Source organism: Meles meles, chromosome 5 (genome assembly GCF_922984935.1).
Source record: "Meles meles chromosome 5, mMelMel3.1 paternal haplotype, whole genome shotgun sequence".
In the NCBI taxonomy this organism is placed as follows: Eukaryota; Metazoa; Chordata; class Mammalia; order Carnivora; family Mustelidae; genus Meles; species Meles meles.
Window position 1 is genome coordinate 76765767 of NC_060070.1, and position 27462 is coordinate 76793228.

A 27462-nucleotide genomic window follows, 5' to 3' on the forward strand; every position below is an offset into this window, starting at 1 on the left:
CTACTTTCTCCTTCTTATAAGCATTCGTTCACAGGGACAGAGTGGTGATAGAGAAAGAGTTGTGTCTGCCCTCATGGAGTTCAACATCTAGAGAGAAAACATAAAACAGGCAATTATGTATCACAAAGACCTCTCCTCCTTAATCCCTGAATGCTGTTGTTTAATAAAATGACAACTGACGCCAGATAAGAATTATAAGTTGCCAAAGAGACAAGTGCACATAGGAATTATTCAGACTGTGTTGAATACAGTGATGATTAGTTGGCAACCTTAGCAGAAGAGGGCTGGAGAAGAAAAGGGGAATTTTTACAAAGATAGCCCATTTTTTCAAGTTTGCAGTTTCTCTCTTTTTCAAAGGAAACCTAAATAATGGCCTTACGGCTTTGGTTCAGAGCACAACCATTTAATCTGGTTGTTCTTGGAATGGTCTGGGGAGTCACAGTGGGCAGGGAGGGAATGTAGGCCTGGCTTCATTTTCGCTTGCACAGATTTAAAACACTGACTTCTTTTCAGAGATCCTGAAGGTCCTTTGTGTAACAATATAAATGAACAAACAAGAATAATAAAGTTTTCAAGAAAATAGACTATTTCCGAATGTTAAGAAGCCTGTATCAGTCGGATGTCCTAGCCTCTGGACTAGCATGTCTAGGAAGGATGAGAAACCTTGTTGTTTGATATTGTTTCAAACAGGAGTGACTAATCTGATAGTGAAACAAAAGAAATCACTGCTTACCCTAAAGAAAGAATAGGTGAAAAGACTTAGTAAACATTTTCTTTGTCTAGGTTTTTATCTGTACTTTTCATACGTGACCATTGCCAGCATCGTGAGGATAATCATTTCCTACTTTAAAAGGTTTCTGTTGGATAAATAAACACATAGTATAATAATAAAAAGCAAGAAATTTTGAAATCATTACATGACAATAAAATTACAGTGAGACATTTCCTTGCTTGGCACATATGGAACAAATATTCCCCATAATAAAGGAGAATACTGGGTGATTTTTTCAGTCTGTTTCAATTCCAGGAGCTCATGGTGGATATATTGCATGAGAGCCCTCTTGTTTTCATAATGGAACACTCCGATGTGGCACCATAGCATCAACTGTGAAACTTTAGCTAGATTCCTCTGCCATCCTTCTATCCCCAGCACTTTGTATCATTTTTGAAATTCAGCTCAGGGTGCAAAAGTCAGATTGCCACAGTGTATACTTTCAGGATACATTCCTTTCAGCTTTTTAAAAGTTTTAGATTCATCATTATCTGTAGAATGAAAATAAGAAGATCTTCTATTTAGGGAATGTTGAATAAAAATAATTTTGTTTTTTGGCCTTAGAATTCTTAACTGGAAGAATAAGATGAACCTGACAGACACCAAGATACCGTGAGTCTGAAGTAAGGTCTCATTTGTCCAAGAGAGTTTTAGCATTTCAACAAGTTAGAAAGGATCCAATCTTTAAGTAAATCAGGAGATAGTTCCGAAATGTCAGGGTCAGACTACAGCAGACCAGAGCACTTGGTCACATTCTAGAGATAAGAAATGAGGCAGGATGCTTCAGGTAAGAAGCCCTGAGGCAGGGGACAGCTGGGCACCTGAGCAGAAATGGTCATGCAAGTCCTGTAGGCAAAGGTCACCAAACCCAGCTTCTGGGAGGCGATCAGGAGACACTCAAGGTGAGCTGTGAAAAGAAGACAGAAGCGATTTGTTCTCGGACTCCTTTGAACTCCTGCTATGTGGGTGGGCCAGAGCTTGCAGGTGTCTGTAGCCAGGAGAGACAGGGCCTCGCTAAGATCAGCTTTCAGTTTTCTGTTATCCTCGCCCCTTGTCTCAAGCTATTCAGCCAATATTGCATCTTTAATGGTTAAGCTCTGGGGCAGGTGGCTATTTGTAAGGCTACTAATTAGATAAAGGGACTGATTTGCACCAGGATGCAGATAATGCATGGAATTGTGCCAAGACCCACAGCTCAGGAGTTTATGACCCCCAGCTACCATGGCGACCATGCCTATTCAGGCTGAGGAGTCTTTTTGTTGTGGGATAGGAGGCAGCACACAGAGCAGAACATCAGCTTCTGTGAGTTTGAAACTGAAAACCGAAAAAGGAAGAGAAGAGACAAGAAGGCAAGAGGGCATTAGATTTTTCTATTTATACCCAAATGGGTACATTATTCTGCGGATTTGTTTCCATTTACTCATTAGAAAAAGCAGGGCCTTTCTTTGAGGGCCACTGTCAGATGAGTCTGAGATTTGGAAAGAAACGTTTATTTGTGGATTTTTTCTTCTTGCACTGTCTTCACACTTCAAAGCCCTCACCTCTCTACCTTTGATTTCTTACCCTTATCTTAATTTTTTCCAAATGTTTCATTGTGTTCACTAAGCAGACATATTATAAGGCAAGCCCATGACTTTAGAGAAAACAGATCTATTTTCTGATTAAAATGTGTGTAATATAATCATGGCATTCTACAACTAGAAGGTGCTATGGAGCTAGATGGTCACATGTCCAGTTTCTGTGCAACTGTCTTGTTGTCCTGGTGTACTAATTAATAGCTCTTCCTTTCATGCTCAAAACCAACCTAGTGGGGCAATAGTTATCCTACTTCAAGACTGTGTTATCCAACTCTTCATTCTATAGACAAAGAAAAACCCAGAGTTCTTAAAAAACTTGACCACCAGGCTGGAGTTGGATTCTTTGAAATGGAGAGTATCATTAAAAGAGATATCATCATAGTCAGTGACATGAAGACTTGCATCTAGGCTAAACTGGGAGGAAAAACATAAAGAGGCTTAAATTTAAATATTGGGAGAAGCAGGAGAAAGAGGGATGAGGCATGAGATTGGAGAAAGAACAGTCATGTAAGTAGACAAATGAAAGGATAAGAAGTTGTAGTCAGAGACTGGCATGTTGAATTTATGCTTTCGGAGGTGGTGAATTAATAGTGTGGCCTGAAGTTATGGAGACCCCAGCAGGAAATTAATGACCTGGTAAAGAATTAACCAAGGAGAGTTTAGGGGCACCTGGGTGGCTCAGTCATTAAGTGTCTGTCTTCGGCTCAGGTCACGATCCCAGGGTCCCTGCTCAGTGGGAAGCCTGCTTCACCTTCTCTCACTCCCCCTGCTTGTGCTCCTTCTCTCACTCTCTCTCTCTCTTTGTTAAATAAATAAAATCTTTTTTAAAAATACGAGAGAGTTTAATAAAGGAACCATTTATAGAGATGTGAGAGACAAAACAAAAAATGCAAACAGGAATGGTAATACATTTAGAACTATCAGTGACAGGAGGCTAAAGCTGTTTTCATTCAGAGACCTGAAGAACCAAGGAGAGGGAGTGGTGTTACTAGAATCTGGCTGGTTTTATAGCCATGGGAGAGGGATTGCTTCTAGGAGCTCTGGCCATACCTAGATGAATGCAGCCCTTGCCAAAACCTTGGCTGAAAAAGAATGTGGGCAGATGGGGTCACTATCTCCTCCTGCCCTTGGATCTCTTGCCAAGACACTCTATTGGTTAAACCTAACCAAAAGGCAGAAAGAAGCAGAGAAGCAAAAAATTTGGATCTGATAGGCAAGCATAAAATAATCAACACTTGAAAGAATTGTGAAAATAGAGTTGCAGCAGTTGCCTGTACATATTGGCTTCATCCAGGATGATAGATATGGGGTGAAGAAAAGATGTAATATTATCTTTCAGAGGTATATATACTTCAGTGTCATTCTACAGAACTGTAATATATGATAACGGAGTCTTAGAAAGGTGACCAGAAGGCAACCTAAGATTTTGAAGTTCAAAAAGTAAGTAAAATGTGTTCAGATAATGTTGATGTTATCTGTATTTTATATTCCTATTACTCCAAATTACAAATCTTTGTATAGGCCATTATAGAGTAAGAAACTGGTTATACATTCTACCTTAAACAACTAGAAAAACAAAGAAAATACATGAAGCAATGGTTTTCAGACATGGTCAACAGGCAGCTCAGGGGAGTGATTCTTGAGAGAAGGGGAACAATGAAAGGAACTCTGTGATTTTCACAGTTTACTGCTTGGGAGAGTTTCCAGGCTGCACCCCACTGAAAGGAACCCTTATGGAGCCTGAATGAGTTACCAAATTACTGAATTAAGAGGATAGTTCAGAGAGACCAAAGTGACTAGAATGTACAGAGACACATACTTGAAAGGAGGAAGCTACAGAGGGAAAACGAATTCCAGAGATATACTGGGGCAGGGGGTGGGGGGGAAGGTTCTCTCAAGATTTTGGCTACATACTTTTCTAAGCATGCATATGAGAAAATGATTCTAGGCTGGAGAAAGATGCATTGTAAGGGAGTAGGTAGAACAATCCCTACAGCTTAGACAACCTGGGAATAGTTCAATTTCCCACCAGCCAGAATAGAAAGACCTAATACATGGGACATTAGATATATAGGGTCCTTAGAAAGGACAAAATTAGCTGTAGACTATAGAGTCCTCTGGATTCACCCTAACACATTTTAAAGCAAACATTGATAAAATCAAACTGATTACCAGCAATTAAACTGTGTCCCAGAAAAAGGGTTACAGTGTTCAAAGAATATAACAAAATCCAGCAACCAAAAATGAATATTTACTAGGTCTAGCATATAAACAAAAAAGTTATCAAACATTCAAAGAAACAGAAAAGTATGACTTATTAGAAGGAGAATTCAATCACTAAAAACAAATTCAGAAATGACCCAGAGTTAGACTTATCAGATAAAGATGGTAAAACAGCAATTATAAATATACTTTTATACATTTAGAAGGACAAAGAACAATATGAACACAACAGGAGAGGAAACAGATGATTAAAAAAGACAAAGTGGATTTCCTAGAGTTGAAAAATACAAAATCTGAAATGAAAAGTACAATGAAAATAATTAACACCATGTTAGACACTGCAGAAGAATAGTGAATTCCAAGACATAACAATAGATTCTACACAAAAACACAGAAAAAAAATGGCTAAGAAAAAGTGAACAAATCATTAGTCACCTGTGGGATGCAGTGTGAAACAATATCAAGTCATTAAACATGGGTATAATCAGAGTCCCCAAAAAATAGATAGTAGAAAAATATTTTAAAATAATAATCATTGAAAAATTTCTAAAACTGATGAAAACTAAAAAAAATATATGCAAGAAGCTAAATAAATTGCAAGCAGAAGAAATATGAAGAAAAACACACCAGGGAAGAGTATAACACTAAAATTAGTCAAAACTAACAATGAAGAGAAATTATTAGAAGTAGATAGTGGGAAAAAGACCTCTTAAATACAGAAGAACAAAGATAGGAGTGACAACTGATTTGCCATTGGAGATAATGCAACCCAGGAGACAATGAAGCCATATCTTTAAGGTTTTTTGAAAGAAAAAATAGTCAACTTAGAATTCTTTCCCCAGTGGAAAGATCATTCAAAGACAAAGGCGAAATAAAGCCTTTTTCAGACATATGAATGCTGGAAGATTTAATTAAGAGCAGATCTACCTTACAAGAAATATTAAAGGAAGGGGTTCAGGCAGAAGGAAAATGATACTGTATAAAAATCTAGATATATATATAAAGAAATGAACAGTTCTGAAAATGATCATTGTGTGGGTAAGAAAGGGACAATTTTTATTTTATTTAAATCTCTTTAGAAGATAATGAACTTCAATAAGAAAGTTCATTATCTCTTAAAAAAGATTTTATTTATTTATTTGAGAGAGAGAGCACAAGCAGGTGGAGGGGCAGGGAGAGAGGTAGAGAGAGAGAGAGAAGCAGACTCCCTAATGAGCAGGGAATACTGATAGGGCTCGATCCCAGGACCTGAGCTGAAGGCAGACGCTTAACTGACTGAGCTATCTGGGTACCCCAGAAGTTCATTATCTTTTATGATCCCTGGGATAGATATGCAAATATCTATCTCAGAGCTTGTAAGGAAAAAAAAAAAAAAAAAAAAAAGCCCTGCAAATAACAATTTAGAAAGTAAACTTTGCACAGAAAAAAAAAAAAAAGCACTCAATGGACTTAAAATTCAGTAGCATTTTTGAATATTCTATAATTTGCACCTTCAATGGAGCAAATATTTCTCTAATAGTAAAAAGCTCAGTGGATTAAGCCGCTGCCTTCGGCTCAGGTCATGATCTCAGGGTCCTGGGATCGAGCCCCGCATCGGGCTCTCTGCTCCGCAGAGAAGCAGGGAGCCTGCTTCCTCCTCTCTCTCTGCCTGCCTCTCTGCCTACTTGTGATCTCTCTCTCTCACTGTCAAATAAATAAAATAAAATCTTTAAAAAAAATTGATTTTAAAATGGTGAAAATTGATTAGAAAAAACAATTAGAATGACCTAATCAGTTATGAATAAGCATTTTGTGGTATTCTTACATCATTCTATCTCCCTACTTTTCTCTCTCTCAGTCTCTCTCTGTCTTTCTCAAGTATTAAGTTTCAATGACGGAATCCTTAGGTTTCTGCTTTCTTTTCACTTACAAAAAGCATGAGAATTTTCTATGTCCTTAAATGTCTTTAAACATAAATTAAGAGCTTTCCAGGGGTGCCTGGGTGGCTCAGTGGGTTAAAGCCTCTGCCTTCAGCTCAGGTCATGATCCCAGGGTCCTGGGATGGAGCCCCGCATCGGGCTCTCTGCTCAGCAGGGAGCCTGCTTCCTCCTCTCTCTCTCTGCCTGCTTCTCTGCCTACTTGTGATCTCTGTCTGTCAAATAAATAAATAAAATCTTTAAAAAAAAAAAGAGCTCTCCAATATTCCATTGTAAAGAAACACCATAATTTAACCCTTCCTTCCCTGTAGATAATTTAGGTTGTTGTCATATTTTTACTTTAATAAATACTGTTCCATTGAATCTTCTTGGAATACATGTTTACTAAATCTTTAGGATAGCTTTTGGAAGTAGAATTATACTGAAAAAATTATGGACATTTAAAAAAGATAATGATCTGTTTAAAGCAAAAAGAATTAACAATGTAATATGAGATTTGTAACTTATAGCAGTAAAAAGTATAGCAAAAGTACAATGGATGAGAGGAGGCAAATAGAAGTATACTGTTGTGAGGTTCTTATAATATGCAAGAAGCAATTAATATTATTTGAAGGTAGATTTTGACAAACTAATGATGTATATTGACAACTCTTAGAGGAGCCACTAAAAAAGTGAAACAAAGAAGTATAGTTATTAAGTCAATAGTGTAGATAAAATGAAGTAAATTAATCTTCATGGAATCCAAAAGGAAGCAGTTAAAGACACAGAAAAAAAGAATAAAAACCAGATGGGACAAAAAAGAAAAGAAATATTAATATAATAACCCATTCGTGATAAAAACTCTTAGAAAACTAGAAATAGAAGGAAACTTTCTCAGCGTGATAAAGAATATCTGCAAAAAACCTATAACTGATATTCATACTTAATGGTGAGAAACTAGAAACTTTCTCACTAAGATCAGGTACAAGGCAAGTATGTCTCCTTTCACTACCTTTTTGTGACATTGTACTGGATATCCTGCCTAATGCAATAAAGAAAGAAATGGAAACAAAATATATACAGATTGGGAAAGATAAGCAAAACTTTGTTTAAATTATATGTCATCCATGTAGAAAATCCAAAGAATGGACAAAAACACTCCCAAAACTATAAGCAATTACAGTAAGGTTACAGGATTCAAGGTTAATATACAAAAGTTGATTACCTTCCCAAATACCAGCAATGAACAGTTGAAATTTGAAATTAAAAGCACAATAGCACTTGTTATGTTACATTACATTACACCCATTTACATTAGCACCCACCAAAGTGTAATTTAGGTATAAAAAATAGTAACAAATGTGTTATAAATAATGACAAAATATGTACGAGATCTACATGAGGAAAATTACAAAACTCGGATGAATGAATCAAAGAAAAACTAAATAAATTGAGAGATATTCCATGTTTATGGATAGGAAAACTCAAGATATCAGTTCTTCTTAATCTGATCTATAGGTTCAGTTGAACCCAAGGCAAAATCCCAGCAGTTATTCTGTGGGTATTGACAAATGTTTCTAACGTTTATATGGAGAGGAAAAAGAACCAAATAGCCATAACGGTATTAACGGAGAAGAACAAGATTGGAGGACTGATGCTACCCAACCTCAAGACTTACTATAAAGTCAGAGTAATCAAGACAGTGAGGTATTAGCAGAATAATAGACAAATAACTCAAAGTCACGGAAGATAGAAAGACCAGAGATAGATTCACATAAATATAGCTAACTGATTTTCAACAAAGGAGCAAAGGAAATACGATGGAGCAAAGATAGTCTCTTCAGCAAATGGTGCTGGAACAATTGAACATCTACATGCAGAAAAATGAATCTAAACACAGACCTAACACCTTTCACAAAAATTAACTCAAAATGGATCGTAGACCTACATGTAAAACAAGAAACACTAGAACACCTAGAATACGACATAGGAGAAAACCTACATGACCTTTTTAGATATAACACCAAAAGCATGTTCCACAAAAGAAATAACTGATAATTTGGACTTCATTAAAATTAAAATTAAAATCTTCTGCTCTGTGACAGACAATGTCAAGAAAACGAGAAGGCAAGTCACAGCTTGGGAAAATATATTTGTAAAAGACACATCTGATGAAGGACTATTATCCCAAATACACAAAGAACCTTTAAAATTCAACAAAAAGAAAATTAACAACCAGATTTTAAAAATGGCACAACGACTTTAATAGATATCTCACCAAACAGGTGGCAAACAGGCATATGAAAAGATGCTCCACAACTTAGACACCAGGGAAATGCAAATTAAAACAAAGAGATCATATTACACACCTGTTAGAATGACCACAATCTGCAACATTGAGAACAAATGCTGGAGAGGATCTGGAACAACAGGAACTTCTCAATTATTGCTGATGGAAACACAAAATAGTACCACCACTTTGGAAGACAATTTGGTGGTTTCTTACAAAACTAAACATATTCTTACCATATGATCCAGCAATCATGCTCTTCATAATTACTCAAAGGAGTTGGAAACTTAAGTCTGCACAGAAATCTGCACATGATGTTTATAGAAGCTTTATTTATATTTGCCCAAACTTGGAAGCAACCAAGATATTATTCAGGAGATGAATGGGTAAACTGTGGTACATCTAAAAACAGTATATCATTCAGCTCTGAAAAGAAATGAGCTATCCAGTCATGAGAAGACATGGAGGAACCTTCAATACCTATTATGAAGCGAAAGAAGCTAATCTGACTGTATTCCATTCCAGAAAAAGCAAAACTATGGAGACGGTAAAATGATCGGTGGTTTCCAGGGGATAGTGTTGAAGACAGATAAATAGACAGAGCTCAGAGGATTTTTAGGGCAATTAAAATATTCTATATGATACCATAATGATGGATACATGTTATTATATTACTGTCCAAACCTATAGAATGTATAATACCAAGACCGAACCCTCAGGTAAGCTCTCAGCTTTGGGCAATTATGATGTGTCAGTGTAAGTTCATCAGCTGGAACAAATGTACCATTTCTAATGAGTAATGGTGATAATGGAGGAAACTATGCATGCATGTATGGAGGCAGGGGACATATGGGAAATCTCTCAACTTTCTCCACATATTTGCTGTGAACTTAAAAAATTAAGTCTTAAAAAATTCATGGAGTAGATTTAAACCCAAATGCACTGATAATGATATTAAATGTAAATTGTTTAAACTAGCTTTGTTATATAGAAATATAATATGAGCCACATTTATAATTTAAATTTTTCTTTAGTCACATAAAGAATAAAGTGAAATTAATTTTAATAACTTATTTAACCCCAAATATCTAAAACATTGTCATTTCAATATATAGTCAAGTAAATATTATTAAGATACTTTCTATTTTGGGGGCACCTGGATGGTTCAGTGGGTTAAGCCGCTGCCTTTGGCAAAGGTCATGATCTCGGGGTCCTGGGATCGAGTCCCACATCGGGCTCTCTGCTCAGCAGGGAGCCTGCTTCTCTCTCTCTCTCTCTGCCAGTCTCTCTGCCTACTTGTGATCTCTCTCTCTGTCAAATAAATAAATAAAATCTTAAAAAAAAAGATACTTTCTATTTTGTTGTCACATAAGAATAAGTCTTCAAAATCTTGTGTGTATTTTATACTTAAAGCACGTGTCAATTTACAATAGCCATATTTCAAGTGCTCAATAGTCATATATGGCCAATGTCTACCATATTGTACAATGTAGGTCCAAATATTTCAATTAAAAGTCAGATATTGTCATCTTGGATTAAAAAACTAAGACTCAACTATATGCCATCTATAAGAAACCCACTTTATTTATTTATTTAAATTCAATTAGCTGACACATAGTACATCATTAGTTTCAGCTTTAGTGTTCAATGATTCATCAGTTGCACATAACACCTAGTGGTCATCATATCATGTGCCCTCCTTAATGCCCATCACCCAGTTACCCCATCCCCCCACCCACCTCCCCTTCTGCAACCCTCAGTTTGTTTCCCAGAATTAAGAGTCACTCATGGTTTGTGTCCCTCTCTGATTTCTTCCCATTCAGTTTTTCCCTCCCTTCCCCTATGATCCTCTGTACTATTTCTTATATTCCACATATGAGTGAAACCATATGATAATTATCTTTCTCTGATTGACCTATTTTACTTAGCATAATCCCCTCCAGTTCCATCCACCTTGATGTAAATGGTAGGTATTCATCCTTTCTGATGGCTGAGTGATATTCCATTGTACATATAAACCATATCCATTCATCTGTTAAAGGACATCTCAGCTCCTTCCAAGTTTAGCTATTGTGGACATTGCTGCTATGAACATTGGATAAACTAAAAATGGAGGAAAGACCTAAATGTGAGACAGGAATTCATCAAAATCCTAAGGAACACAGGAAGCAACCTCTTTGGCCTCAGCCGCAGCAAATTCTTGCAAGACACATCTCTAAAGGCAAGGGAAACAAAAGCAAAAATGAACTATTGGGACCTCGTCAAGATAAAAAAACTTTTGCACAACAATGGAAAGACTCAATAAAACTAAAATATAGCTTACAGAATGGGAGAAGATATTTGAAAATGATGTATCAAATAAAGGGCTGGTATCCAAAATCTATAAAGAAACCCACTTTAAATATAAAGACACAAATGGAGTGCCTGGGTGGCTTACTTAAGGTCCAACTTTTTTTTTTTAAAAAGATTTTATTTATTTATTTGGCAGGCAGAGATCACAAGTAGGCAGAAAAGCAAGCAGAGAGAGAGGGGGAAGCAGTCTCCCCGCTGAGCAGAAAACCCCAATGTAGGCTCGATCCCAGGACCCTAAGGTCATGACCTGAGCTGAAGGCAGAGGCTTAACCCACTGAGCCACCCATGCACCCCTAGGTCCAACTCTTGATCTTGGCTTAGGTTATGATTCCAGGGTCCTGGGATCGAGCCCCCCATCGGGGAGTCTGCTTCTCCTTCTGCCCCTCCCTTCCACTCATGTTCTCTCTCAGACAAATAAATAAAATCTTTAAAAATTATATAATGACATAGATAATATAAAAATAAAAGGAAATATATAGATATTCCATGCAAAAGAAAGTTGGAGTTGCTCTATTAATATCAAAGTAAATTTCAGAGTAAGTAATATACCAGGATAAATAGGGACATTTCATAATGATGAAGAGGTAAGTCCATCAAGAGAACTTAACAAGCCTAAATGTTACTGCATGTAATAAAAGAACTTCAAAATGTATGAAATTAATCTGATAGATATTAAAAGACAACAAGACAAACTCACAATTATAGTTGTAGATTTTAATAGTTCTTTTTGTTGATAGAATTGACAGAAAAATTAGTGAGGAATAGAGGGCTAAACAACACTATCAGCCAAATTGACCTAATAAATATTCCTTTCAAGTGCATGTGGAATATTCACCAAGGTAGATTATATTCTGGGCCATAAACTGAATCCCAATAAGTTAAAAAAACATCGAAATTATACAAAGTATGTTCTCTAGTCATAATGGTTTTAAAGAGAAATCAATACAAGAAGGATAGCTATTTGAGGAATCTTCAGATTTGGAAATTAAACAACATAGTTAAAAAAAAAAAAAAACAGGTCATGGGCCAAGGAAAAAATTACAAAGAATGCTAGAGATTATTTTGAACTGAAAAAAAAAAGAGAGAGAGAGAGAGAGACAGAGTATAGCAACACATGTGGGATGGAATGAAGACAATTCTTCAAATGAAAATTTGAAGCATTAATTTCTATTTGGATGGGAGAAAGTTCTCAAATCCATGATCTAAGCTTCCACTTTAGGAAACTAGAAAAAGATAAGAAAATTAAACACAGAGTAAATAGAGGAAGGAAATAATAAAGATTAAAGCAGAAATAAATGAAAGAAAAAAAGAGGAAAAATCAATGAAAAACATCTTTCATAGTAATCCCTCTCCTAGGTACTTACCAAGGAAAAATGAAAACAAATGTCCACAGAAAGACTTGTCTTGAAAACTCAAAATAGCTTTATTTGAAATAGTCAACGATCAAAATGAATTCAAATGTCTATCAGTTGGTGAATAGATTTACAAATTGTGGTGTGTCTACACAATGAAATATTACTCAGCAGTAAAAAGGAACAGACTACTTATACATACATACAATAACATAGATGAATATTTTTTTCCTTTAATTTATTTATTTTTTTCAGCATAACAGTATTCATTGTTTTTGCACAACACCCAGTGCTCCATGCAATACGTGCCCTCCCTATTACCCACCACCTGTTCCCCCAGCCTCCCACCCCCGACCCTTCAAAACCCTCAGGTTGTTTTTCAGAGTCCATAGTCTCTTATGGTTCGCCTCCCCTTCCAATTTTTTTTTTTATAAACCTATAATGTATTTTTATCCCCAGGGGTACAGGTCTGTGAATCGCCAGGTTTACACACTTCACAGCACTCACGATAGCACATACCCTCCCCAATGTCCATAACCCCCTCCCCCTCTCCCAACCCCACCTCCCCCCAGCAACCCCCAGTTTGTTTTGTGAGATTAAGAGTCATCTATGGTTTGTCTCCCTCCCAATCCCATCTTGTTTCATTTATTCTTCTCCTATCCCCCTAACCCCCCATGTTGCATCTCCATGTCCTCATATCAGGGAGATCATATGAGAGTTGTCTTTCTCCGATTGACTTATTTCACTAAGCATAATACCCTCTAGTTCCATCCATGTTGACGCAAATGGCAAGATTTCATTTCTTTTGATGGCTGCATAGTGTTCCATTGTGTATATATACCACATCTTCTTTATCCATTCATCTGTTGATGGACATCTAGGTTCTTTCCTAGGAACCTAACCAAAGAAGCTAAGAATCTAACATAGATGAGTTTTAAAAGTACTATGCTAAGTAAAAAAAGGCAGAGGCAAAATTTTATATGATTTTGTTATATGATTATGGTAAATTCTTGCAAAAGCAAAACTAATAATACAAAACAGGTCAGTGAGTATGGTGATTAATGTAACAATAAAAAGCAAGCAAGGAAGCAAGCAGGCAAGCAGATCAGTGGTTTCTAGGACCCAGGGATAGTGTTATGGAATTAGAAGCAAAGGGGTAGGAGCAAATTTTAGGAGTGATAGAAATGTTCTATCATGATTATGACAGCTGCTGTAAGACTGTGTATGCAGTCTTAACTGTTTGTCATAAGTCTTCGAATTGTTCACTTAAAATCAGTGTATTTTATTACATATAAATTGTACTTCAATAATAAAAAAGAAAAATGTGAGCTACAGATGATGTTTTACAAACTAGTTTTAAAAAATTACATGTTTACATGTTTATTTAAAAGAAAAAATATAAAATGGTAAAAAGGGTATATAAGATGAAAAAGTGAAAGTTCTTTCTTCAATTTCCTACTTCTTGGGGCATATTACCAAACAGTTTCTGTTTCCTTTCTTTTTTTCCTCCCTCCTCTCCCCTCCCCATCCCTCCCTTCCCCTCCCCTCCCTTCCCCTCCCCTTCTTTTCCCTCCCCTTCCCTCTCTTGTAACCAAACAGAGCACCAGAAAATAAGACTGATAATCAACAGACTTCAGAATGGACATACTAGCCTTCTAGAAGTGCTAACTTCCGACCGAGACCTCACTGGTCTGTGTGCACAGCTGGTGAGTGAAGTCACCTATTGTTTTCAGGAATCTGTTCTCTCTCTCTTTTTTTTTTCATGATCATATTGCAGTATGTTTTCTTTACAGACCTGCCACTTGAGATCTTAAGAAGTAGAGTATATATCAGCGTGTCTCTTGGAGTTCGTGTTTTAGTTTTAAATGCTTTTGCTCTCTTCAGTGTTCCTTTTCCCCATGGGTATTCAATCATGTATATGACAAACCGGCCTTGCATGTGACTCTCCTAGTAATGCCATATGGTTTCCCTGAATGGGGATGGATGGAGGAATTTATTGACTTTGATCATTGCACTATAACAAATACAATTATGGCATGGGAAATTTCCTACTAGAGTTCAAGAGAAAATGGGGTAACCCCCTCCTTTGGATGATTTGTGTGTCTGAATGAATCAGGAGGTTTTCCCCAGATCCCATCCTCTTTCATATGTAATCATGGAGATGATGTGCCCATCTGCATTACTGGTGAAGGGTTTCTCTCCACCCCCTTTGCCAATCAAATAATCACTCCTTTAAAACAGAGGGAATGATTTAGCAGTTGAAGTGTTGGCTTTGAAACATTTAGACATAGTGGCATCTTTCAAAATTTCATCAGGATTGACTTAGTCCTTCATTCTGGAAATATCACAACCACATGGAATCCTAAGCCATTACAGAAAAGCTGTCTTTATAAGAAACCCCAAACTTGGGGGTCTATTGTCTCTGAGATTGTTGAATATACAAAGCATCATTTTCTCAGCTGTGCCATACAAGTAAGCACCTAAAATTCTGACCTTAGTTATCTCTGGTAGGTTTCAGCATTTTAAATAGAAAATGTAAATTAAATATTTAGTTCAACTTGAAACTTACAATGCCATGTGCATTTTCAGACTGAGTGCTTTTATGCTTTTTATAGTTGGATAGTTGTCCCTGTGGATAGGTCACTTTGTTTCGGTAAGTTACTATTTGAATGTTGCCTTCTGAAACTAGCAGCATTAGCCTTCTGTTTAATTTGTGTTCTTATAAAAGGGAAAAGAGAGAAACTAGTAAGCTTCAAAGCCAGGACACCCAGTTAGAATTTCTGCTTTATGCACTGTTTCCAATGAAGTGAATTGGCAGGAGTTGGATGCCCCCTCAACCTTAGCGTGGCCTCTTTGAGGACTGTCAGTGTCACTGTGGTGACCCATAACCTCAGTCAAATAATAAAGAATGTCTCCCGAGCCCACAAAGCAATGTCATATGTAACACAGTGTCTGAGGAAGGTAGGCAGAGGTGGAAGCAAGGGGTCGAAGCAAAGGTCACTGGTATACAAGGAAATACTTTTGTGTGGGAGGCATAACCTGCTGTGTGATTGCCAAGATCTCTCTGGAGGAGGATCAACCAAGTTTGTTCGCACTCTTGATGGGATGAGAAGTGTTCTCGGGAGGGTGCAGTCTGCCAGGTGGCTGGGTCATTGAGAAACACAGGAGCCCACTTAGGCCAGACCTGAGCTAAAGCCCATTAAAACAGTAAAAATATAGCCACGTAGCCCTTTTATCCCGGCCTCATTTAATGGCAACAGTTCTTTTGGCAGCCCTGATGCCTCTCACCCCTGTTGTCCCAGGAGTTTGGCATCATGCAACCTTGGAGAGCTGTTCAGACAATCATTCTGTCTGCACTCCTACTCGGCTCTTGGGCTATCTCCCTGGGCCCTTGGGCTCCTGGGTAGTTTCTGATGTGTTTTTCTGATGTAGTTCTGTGTGATGCTGCTTGCAGTCCTTGTTGTTTGGTGAGTCTGTGGCAGATCCTCCCAGCCTTGGGAACAAAGGGGTTCTGATAAGTGTCTTTTGAGCAGCTGATCTCTATTAAATAATACATGCCTTTCTTTTCTTTTTTTTTTCCCCCTAACACCCTGCTGGTTGCCAATGGTACTGTGTCCCCCTAGTCCAGACAGCACTAAGAAATGGGATCCTTGTGCCTTTTCTTTTTAAAGCAGCCAGTAGGTCTCAATAAGGGCTCTTAACATCAATCACCATCCTGTTGAGGGTCCTGGGCAGACCATTTTAATTGACCAGAACCAAATCCAGTTGTTCGATCATGGGAAATGAATGCTATTAGATTGGTTTCTCTTTTGCACACTTTGCAGAGTTAAATATTAAACATATAAGCACTCTGTTACTAAGATATAATAAGCCAAATAATTTCAAGGGCTTTTTTCATCTTAAAAATTGGATGGAATTTCAAGCATCATGATGAAAATATTCTCTGTGCTAACAGAGGGTTCTATGGATCCTTTATTTTCCTCTTATATAACTGACATTGATGTAGCATGAACAGATGGTTAAGGGCTCTGTTTAATTGGAATTGCAAACCTGGACAAATTTTCTAGTTACTCTAAGTTTTCTAGTTATTCTTCTCTTCTGTAAAGTGGGGATGATAACAGCACCTATCTCCCAGAGACTTTATGAAGATTTAATGAAATAACCCATGCACAGTGACTTCCGTGTAGTAAAAAATAAATGTTAGCCATGAAAGTTTTCCTAGTACAAGTGTGCAGAAATGTCATAGTTGGCTAAGTGAATTTGATTGAAATAACTGTATAAAATTAAGTCTTAAAAATTACAGAGGGAAAAATTGTTGTGGCCTACATTTCGTGGGTTGTGTCCTTATGCTAGATAAAATAAACCTTTTTGTTGTCTTCTCCTTCCTTTCCCCACTGGATTGATGTATCCAGTGTTAACTCATCAGGGAGAATCGGGGAGTACATGTGATGATTTTGTTTTTCACTCCCTTCCTGTGCATATATCTTTCAGAGCCTTTACTGAATTGTATTGGGATTATTCATTCAGTGGTCTGAATTAGCCACTAGGCCAAGGGCTTTTTGAGGACGGAGACCTCATCTTATTTATCTTTGTCTCATGACCACTTTGTTTCATAGCACTTGGCACATGGTGCGTTGATAGGTCCCGAACAAAATGTTTCATGGCTGATTGAATGTATTTTTAAGGACTGTGTGCCAGAGTATAGTAATATTTAGTAATTATTCACTACGGGAAGAAAAATTTTTTAAATAAAATTAAGGATTCCCAGTAGTTTATTTTTGCTGTTATTTCCCTTGCCTCAGGTGACAGATCTAGAAAAATATGGCTATGGCTAATGGCAGAGAGGTACTGCCTGTGCTCTCTTCAAGGATTTTTATGGTTTTAAGTCTCACATTTTGGTCTTTAATACATTTTGAAGTGTGTGTGTGTGTGTGTGTGTGTGTGTGTGTGTACTGTGTAAGCACATGGTCCAGTTTCATTCTTTTGCATGTAGTTGTTCAGTTTTCCCAACACTTTTTGTTGAAGTGTCCTTTCTCATTGGGTATTCATTCCTCCTTTGTCAAGGATTAATTGACCGTATAATTGTGGATTTATCTCTGGGTTTTTGGTTCTATTCCATTGAACAATGTGTCTATTTTTATGTCAGTACCATACTGTTTTAATTACTACCACTTTGTAATATAACTTGAAGTCTGGAATTGTGATACCTCAAATTTTGCTTTTCTATAAGATGGCTTTGTCTAATCTAGCTCTTCTCTGGTTCCATACAGATTTTAGGAATTATTTGTTTCAGTTCTGTGAAAAATGCTGTTGGTATTTAAATAGGTATTGCATTAAACCTATAGACTGCTTTGGATAGTATAGACATTTTAACAATATTTCTTCTTCCAACGGAAGAGCATGGAATGTCTTTCCATTTCTTTGTGTCCTCTTGAATTTCTTTCGTCAGTGTTATATTGTTTTCAGATCACAAGTCTTTTATCTCTTTGATTAAACTTATTACTTGATATTTTATTGGTTTTGATTCAATTTCAAATGGGATTGTTTTCCTAATTTTGTATTCTGCTGCTTCATTATTAGAGTATAGGAGTGCAACAGATTAATTTTGTACATTGATTTTGTATCCTATATCTTTTTTTTTTTTAAGATTTTATTTATTTATTTGACAGACAAAGATCACAAGGGGGGTGGGGTGGGAAGCATGTTCTCCACTGAGTAGAGAGCCCTACTGATGTGGGGCTCGATCCCAGGACCCCGAGATCATGACCCAAGCCAAAGGCAGAGGCTTTAACCACTGAGACACCCACGCCACCTCTATCCTATCTTTATTGAATTCATTTATCAGTTCTAGTAGTTTTTTGGTAGAGTCTTTAGGGTTTTTATATATAGTTGTATATCATCTGCATACAGTGAGAGTTTTATGTCTTCCCTACTAATTTGGACGCCTTTTATTTATTTGTTTTTTTTATGTTGTCCAACTGTTAAGGCTAGGACTTCCAGTACTATGTTGAATAATAGTAGTAAGAGTGGACATCCTTGTCTTGTTCCTGACCTTAGGGGAAAAGCTCTCAGTTTTTTACCATTCAATATGATGTTGGCCGTGGGTTTTTCATATATGGCCCTTATTATGTAGAGTATATTCCCTCTAGACCTACTTTGCAGAGGATTTTTATCATGAATGTATTTTGTACTTTGTCAAATGCTTTTTCTATGTCTATTGAAATGATCACGTGATTTTTATCCTTTCTTTTATTGATGTGATGTATCATGTATCATGTATCATGTATCATGATTGTTTTGTGAATATTGAACCATGCTTGCATCCTGGGAATACATCCCACTTGATCATGGTGTATGATTTTTAAAATATATTGTAGGATTCAGTTTGCTGATATTTTGTTGGGATTTTTGCATCTATGTTTATGAGAGATACTGGCCTGTAATTCTCTTTCTGTGGTCTCTTTATCTGGTTTTGTTATCAGGGTGCTACTAGCCTCATAGAATGAACTTGGAAGTTTTCCTTCCTCTTGTATTTTTTTGGAATAGTTTGAGAAGAATGAGTATTAACTCTTCTTAAGTGTTTGGTAGAATTCACCTGTGAAGCCATCTAGTCCTGGACTTTTGTTTTTTGGGAGTTTTTGGATTACTGATTCAATTTCATTGCTGGTAATGGGTCTGTTCAAATTTTCTATTTCTTCTGCTTTAGTTTTGGTGGGTTTTATCTTTCTAGGAATTTATCCATTTCTTCCAAGTTGTCCAATTTGTTGGCATAAAGGTTTTCATAATATTGTTACATCAAAATAAAAAGTTTCTGCACGATGAAGAAAATGATCAACAAAACTGAAAGGCAATCTACTGAATGGGAGAAGCTATTTGCAAATGACATATCAGATAATGTGTTAGTATCAAAAATATATAAAAAACTGATACAACCCAATGCCCCCCAAATAAGTAATCCAATTAAAAAACAGGCAGAAGATATGAACAGACATTTCTTCAAACAGAACATACAGGTGGCCAATAGACACATGAAAAGATGTTCAACATCACTCATTATTAGGGAAATACATATCAAAACTACAATGAGATATCCCCTCATACCTGTAAGAATGGCTAAAATAAAAAAACATAGGAAACAAAAGTGTTGGTGAAGATGTGGAGAAAAGGAAACTCTCACACTGTTGGTGGGAGTGCAGATTGGAGCAGTCACTCTGGAAAACAATATGGACATTCCTTTGAAAATTAAAAATAAAATTATCCTATGATCAAGGAATCACATTTGTGGATATTTGCCCCCAAAATACGAAAACACTAGTTCAAAGGAATATATGCATCCCTATGTTTATTGTAGCGTTATTTGTAATAGCCAAACTATGGAAGCAGACTAAGTGTCTATCAATAGATTAATTGGATAATGAAGAGGTAAGATTATATATATATACATATATATGTATATATATTTTATAGATATATAATTGATATATATATATAATTCAGCCATTGTATATATATATATATTTAGATATATAATTAATATATATATAAAATTCAGCCATAAGAAAGAATGAAATCTTGCCATTTTCAATAACATGGATAGAGCTAAAGAGTATAATGCTAAGTGAAATAAGTTAGTCAGAGAAAGTGAAATGCCATATGATCTCACTCATATGCAGAATTTAAGAAACAAAACAAATGAAGGGGAAAAAAGGGAGAGACAGATGAAGCAAGAAACAGACTCATAACTACAGAGAACAAACTGATGGTTACCAGAGGAGTGGAGGGTAAGGGGAATGGGGGAAATAGAAGATGGGGATTACAGAGTACACTTGTCATGATGAAAAAATAAGACAAAATTAAAAATTTAATTTAATTAATTTTAAAAAGCATAAAATGTGTTTATGATGAGAAAATATTACTACAGTGGTGAGTATATCATGTTTTAATACAAAATAATTTGAAAATAGTTCTTATAAACTTTTAAGTCTTTAATATTTTAAAAATATTTCAAGCATACCAAAAAGTTCAAAAACTAAAATAACAGATGCCCATATATCTATCACTAAAATTAAATGCAAATACTTTGCTTTAGCGCTCTCTCTGTCTTTATAAAAGCACAATGTTAAAGGATAGAGCCCCTCCCCTGCCACCCCCAACTTCTGCCTCTTGTTTCTCTCTCCCTCTCTTTCTGGAGGTAACTACTATCCTGAAATGGTGTGTATTTTCTTTACAGTAAAAGAACAAAGCTATTGGAAATTTTATTTTTTAAAAATCAAAGTAGAAACTTTCAAATATAAAGTCTTTTTAAACTTTCTCTTTTTTGGTGACAGCCTTTTTTCTCAGCTTAAAAAGATATGGTAACTAGGACAGGAAAATGTCACAGTACATCTTTGGCTGAAGGACCTGATTGAGGAGGGGCACAGGTTTTAAATTAAATATAACTATCCCAGACTTGTGTTGGCTCAATAAAAAATGTGTGATGTAGGAATTGAAACTCCTTATGTTTCTTGGTCTTAACCGCCCTCCCCCCCTTCCCCCCAAAAAAGCATATGTAAGTACAAGGCACTTTGTTTTTCACAATCTGTATCAGTTTTGGATATAGTCACTAACCTCCTTGTCATGGGTGTATGAAAACTTTTCTGCCAGAAGGAAAAATAATATTGATGTTGTTTGTTTTCTAGCAACATACCTCCACCTGTCTGCCCTCTTTGCTTTACCTCCACTCTGCATGTACAGCCGAAGACACCCCAGAATGTAGTGCATTTTACACAACTTGTTACTCTGCAGATTTGGATTTTTTTAACTGAAGTTTAATTTACATATCATGATGTCCTCCCTTTTGAGGTGAAGAGTTCAGTAGTTCCGAATATATTCAGAAGGTTGTGCAACTATTATCACTATCTAATTCCAGGACAGTTTCATTCCCCCCAAAATACCCATTAGTGGTTATCCCACATTTTCTTGTCCTCACCCAGCCCTCAGCAACCACTATCTACTTTCTGTTACTATCAATTTGCCTGTTCTGGACATTTCATATATTTGGAATAATATAATCTATGACCTTTTGTGACTGTTTCTTTCAAGGTTCACCCATCTTGTAGCACCTATTAGTATTTCCATCCATTTTACAAAATATATCCGTTCTATGGATATATCACATTTTGTTTAGCCTCCCATCAGTTGATGGACATTTGTGTTGTTTCCACTTTTTGGTTATTGTAAGTAATGCTGTAATGAACATTCATGTACATGTTTTTGTGTGAACATGTGTTTTCAGTTCTCTTGTGTGTATATGCATAGGAGTAGAGTTGTAGAGTCATATGATACCTGTATGTTTAACATGTTGAGGAACTGTTAAATAGTTTTCTAAAGTAACTGCACTATTTTACATTCCCACCACCAGTGTTTGAGGGTTCCAATTTCTCTACATCTTCATCAACATTTGTTATTATCTTTTTTATTATAACCATCTGATGGTTGTGAAGTGCTGTCTTATGGTGGTTTTGGTTTCCATTTCTCTGATGACTAAGGATATTGAACATTTTTTTCATGTCCTTATTGGTCATTTGTGTATATTTTGGGGGAAATGTCTATTCAAATCCTCTGCTCATTTATTAATTGGGTTAGGTTATCTTGTATTATTGAGTGGTAAGAGTTCTTTATATATTTTAGAAAGTGAACCACTTTTAGGTGTATGATTTGTAAACATTTCCTCCCACCTTGTTGTTTATCTTTTCACTTTTTGATAGTTTCTTTTGAAGGAAAAATTCCTAAATTTTGATGAAATCATCTATTTTTTTTTTTTGGTTACTTATGCTTTTGGTGTCATATCTAGGAAACCATTGTTCAATCCAAGGACATGAAGATTTAGCCCCCTGTTTTCCTTTTAGATTTTGATAGTTTTACCTCTTGCATTTGAGACTTTGATCCATTTTGAGTTAATTTTTAACCCACTGAGCCACCCAGGTGCCCCCATTTTGAATTAATTTTTGTATTTCTGGGCTCTTTACTCTACTTTATTGATCTATATTTTTATCCTATGCTAATACCAGAAAGTCTTCATTACTGTAGCTTTGTGGTGAATTCATAGTTTTGTAATTGGAAAGTCTGAGTCCTCCAACTTTGTTATACTTTTTCAAGATTGTTTGAATATTATGAGTTTTAGCTTGTCAATTTCTGCAAAGAAAAGGCAGCTGAGATTTTAAAAAAAGATTGGGCGTGTACTGTAATTGCCACATATTTTCAACAAACTTATAATTTCCACATATTTGTTAATTTGCCAAATTTCCTTTTGTTACTGATTCCTAATTTACTTCCTCATGGCCAGAGAACATACTTAAAAAAAAAAAAAAAAGATTTTATTTATTCGACAGAGAGAGCGAGAGAGCACAAGCAAGGGGGAGCAGTAGAAGGAGAGGGAGAAACAGGCTCCCCACCAAGTGGGGAGCCCAATGTGGGGCTCAATCCCAGGACCCTGGGATCATGACCTGAGCTGAAAGGAGATGCTTAACCATCTGAGCCACTCTCACTCTGAGATGAGAGCCATCTCTCTCTCCCTGAGAGAGAACATACTTTGTATAATTGCAGGCCTTTTACATATATTGAGACTTGTTTTATAGCTTAATACATGGTCTGTTCTGAAGAATGTTTTATCTGCTCTTGAGAAGAAGAATGTGTGTTCTGCTATTGTTAGATGGAGTGTTTTCTAGATACATTATGTCTAGTTGGCCTAAAATGTTATTCAAGCCTTCTATTTCCTTGCTGATCTTCTGTTTGGTTGGCCTACCCTTTTTTGAAAGTGGCATAATGAAACCTACAACTCTCATTGTTGAATTTCTCCCTTTGGTACTGATAGTTTTTGCTCCATGTAATTTGGGCTCTGTTGTTGGGGTCATATATAGTTATAATTGTATAGATTCAGATTAGGAATGCATCAAACCATGCCAAACAAAACAATTGTATTTGGATTCATATAATTTTAAAGATGGAGCATACCTTAGTCCTTATCTGGCCCTCTTATAGATGAGAAAAAAACAGAGATACATTAAGATTAAATGATTTTCCAACGTGATAGGACTACTGGTTATTATTGCTAGAGGCAGGGTTAAAATTAAGATCTCTTGACTCACAATCAGATGCTCATCTCTACTAGAACCCAGTAGCAGCCAGGAGCTGTTTTTAAAATAGTATATATATGTTATCTTTTTACTAACCCTAAAAATTATCTTCACTATAAAGGGATAGATGAAAAATTATTTGTCTAGTTTCCTAAAATTGAAAATTTTACATGTTAATATTAAAACAGAAATGTCATGGGGGAGGAAATATGGCTAAATGATGGTAATGAATTTTATGTTCCTAATGGAAAAATCTGAATTTTTAAAACATTTGCCAAAAGACATACTAACCTATATCAAAATTATGGAACATAGTGGAAAAGTAGTCAAGGTTTTAATTAGTGCTTGCAATCCAGCTGTATTATGTCAAGAAATACTTGTAACTTGGAGCCCCTGAGCGGCTCAGCCCTAAAGCGTCTGCCTTTGGCCCAGGTCATGATCCCAGGGTCCTGGGATCAAGCCCTGCATCAGGCTTCATGTTCAGTGGGGAGTCTGCTTCCCCTCTCATACCCCCCCTTGCTTGTGTTCCCTCACAACCCCCTTGCTTGTGTTCCCTCTCTTGCTATCTCTGTCTGTCAAATAAATAAATAAATTCTTAAAAAAAAATACTTGAACCTTAAAAAATTTTTTTTCACTGGTTGTCTCCTGTTGAACTGAGTAAACGGTATCATTTTTGGTTGCTTATCTGTCTTCAACAGAACTTGAGTAAAATTTTTGGTCTAGTAAAAGCCAACTAATTCAAATTTCAGGATGAACTTTTCTACTGGGGGGAAAAAGACAAAAATAAAGAAAACAGATATAGTAATAAATGTAGTATTAACTTTGATTTTTTCCCAATACGGCTGTGAATCCTTTCTTAAAATTTACTTTGTTTGCAGTAGTCTATGATATCAACTAGATGTATTAAAATTTGTTGCAATTTAAACCTCAAGTACTCTTCCTTCCTCTTCTTCCTGTTTATTTTCATAGTCACTTACATATAGTTATTGGCTGGGTATGGCTTGAGGGTATGTCTTTTCTTTCTTTTTTTTTTTTTAAAGATTTTATTTATTTGACAGAGAGATCACAAGGTAGGCAGAGAGGAGGCAGAGAGAGAGGAGGAAACAGGCTCCTGCTGAGCAGAGAGCCCGATGCGATGCGGGGCTCAATCCCAGGACCCTGGGATCATGACCTGAGCCGAAGGCAGAGGCTTTAACCCACTGAGCCACCCAGGCGCCCCGGGTATGTCTTTTCTTATTCTCTAACCTAAATGACCCCTTTCCCTAGAGGTGTGGATTTAAACTGAAGTCAGTGACACATTCCAAGCGTGGTTCATAGTTGTATTTATTTCCCCCTATTATATTTTTTATGCTCTATTTATTTTTATTCTTAAACAGCATATAATCCAGATATGGGTTTTTCAAAGCTCACCAGTCTCTTTACAGTCTCTTGCTTTTGTGAATTTGCAATTTTTGCCCAAGTCATTTATTTGACATGCTATTGGTCAGCTTTCAGTGATCATTTGTTAAGAACCTGAGTGGAAAATAAGAAAGTCCGATCAAGGGCGGCCCGGGCGCAGCGCACTCTAGCCAGATGGCAGCGACCTATAAAACAGGAAGCCAAGGGGGCTGCAGGGGGAGCAGGAGGAGGGGCCCAGGGGGAGCCTGCAGTCCCAAGCCCAGTCAGAGTAGCTATCAGGCTGGTAGCTGCAGGCTGCCTCTGGCAAGAGTTAAAGTGTTGGTGAAGGCAGACCCAAAGTAACCCTCGAGGAACAGGAAGCCATCTTCATTCTTGCACAAGCCTGGGAGACCATTGCAAAAGTGCCTACTGCTGTGCTCAGCAAGGAAAGAGGAAAACCCTCCAGGGGAGAGATTTGGATAATGCCATAGAAGCTGTGGATAAATTTGCTTTTCTGGAAGGAACTTTGGGTTGATTGCCAAGCTGGGCAGTTTTGTGAGCCTTCGCCAGCATCCTTGAGCTAGCTTCTGTCCTCTGGGCCTCAGCTTTGAAGAACAGAGTATTCGGAATATTGTACTTAGATTCTTCTCCTGTTCTACTGTCACCTAAGCTGGGTTAAGCAGAGATCTCACCTGTTAGCTTTTCTCTACAAGGCCTTCCACTAGTTTTGTCTTCCATCTCAAGCCTGCAGGCAGCAGCTGTTGTTTGAAGCCAAGGAAAAGAAAATGGTTTATTTAGGCTTCTCAATGAATGATGAGGACCATAATCACAGTCAAGGTCTCTGAGCAGTCCCCCCGACCCCAAAAGAAAAGAAAAGAAAGTCCAGTAAAACTAGGACTTGTTGGGAAATTTGGTGGAGATTAGATTAAGGTGGATAAATAAAGGAATATCCTTCATTTTTGTTCAACAAATACTAAAAGGACTCCTACTATGTTACCAGATACCACTCACAGTGACCAAAACTGACAAAGTTTCTGGCCTAAGGGGGCTTACATTCTAGTTATGAAAAGAAGATAATAAAGAAACAAGCAAATACATGGGTCTTATGTTAATCAGTTCTAAGACGAAAATAAAGCAAACCAGGGGAATAATATTTAAAAAGAATACATGGTTAGGGAACGCCTTTCTGACAAGAAGTGATGGATCAGATGTCTGAATAAAAGAAGAGTGAGCTATCCAGATATCTTGAGATGAAAAAACGGGCTTTTGAGGTAGGAGTGTGCTGGGTGCATTCAGGAGTGATAAGGAAACTAGTGTGATTAGAGATGGAAGAGGTGAGCCAGCAGATGAAAGCAGAGAGTCTTGTACCCCATGGTTTTCTTTGAGTTGGATGGGAGCCTGGGAGGTTTTGAGCAGCAGTGACAAGATCCAACTTAGGCTTTAAAAAGATCACTCTGGCTTTTGTGTGAAAAACACAACATAGGGGGACAGGGATAGAAGCAGAGAGACAAATTAGGAAACTTTCATATACCAGGCAAGAGATGGGGGTGGTTTAGACCATGGTGGTGGCAGGGTTCCAGAGAAGGGGAAGAGAAATACTGTACTATAGGTTTGGGTTGATGAAAGAGAAATGGAGGTATACAGAGTCATGTGACTCTTTTTTATTTTTTAGCTGTGTACAGAATTGATGGAAACAATGTAAGATTTTTATTAAAATGAACATGACTATTCATCACCCAGATTAAGAAATAAAAATATTGCCAGAACTGGGATGTCTGCATGGCTCAGTCAGTTAAATGTCTGCTTTCAGCTCAGATCATGAGACCTGGGACCAAGTCCTATGTGGGTCCATCTCCCTGCTCAGCAGGGAGTCTGCTTCTCCCTCTCCTACCTGGCTTGTGCTCTCTCTCACTGTCTCTTTGTGTCTCTCTCTTAATAAATAAATAAATAAAATCTTAAAAAAGTATATTACCAGAACCTTAAAATCCTTTGTGATCCTCTCCCCAGTTATATGTGTTTCCTTGTTTCCCAGAGGTAACCATTGTTCTGCTGTTTTAAAAATTATTTTCTCTTGTGCTTCCTTATAGATTTACCTGTTATATATTTTATCACTACACAACATATTGCTTACTATTGGAAAATGGTAGCAAGCACGAACCTAGCTGTGTAGGGAAAGGATAATACTACCATGTTGAGATGTTTCTGGGAAAAGACGAGTGAACAGAACTCTATGATCACAATCCGGCTTTATCTTCCCTGAAAGTTTACAAGACATCTCCTCTGGAGAAGTCTTTGGGCAAGATCCCGAGTGGATCCTGGAAAACACTGGGCTGGTACACTGGGATTGGGCCAGTAAGCAGGACTGTGTTACGGGCTAGGTTCTAGATGTTTAATAGTAAAAATGTTTCGTGGGGGAGTAATTTGCTCTTTATTTTTTGCTTCTACACTAACCATTGCTGCTGTGCTTCTAAGCTTACCTCCAGCTCTCAGGAGCAAATCAAAGCGGAATG

General features: G+C 36.9%; 1 long non-coding RNA gene across 1 annotated transcript in view; it reads left to right on the top strand.

The window, feature by feature from the left end:
• LOC123942488 overlaps positions 1-27462 on the top strand; it is a 158138-nt gene that overhangs the window by 41142 nt on the left and 89534 nt on the right. Inside the window, exon 3 of the long non-coding RNA XR_006818429.1 lies at positions 14061-14167. This is a non-coding gene — a long non-coding RNA (uncharacterized LOC123942488). The remainder of the gene's footprint in view (positions 1-14060; positions 14168-27462) is intronic.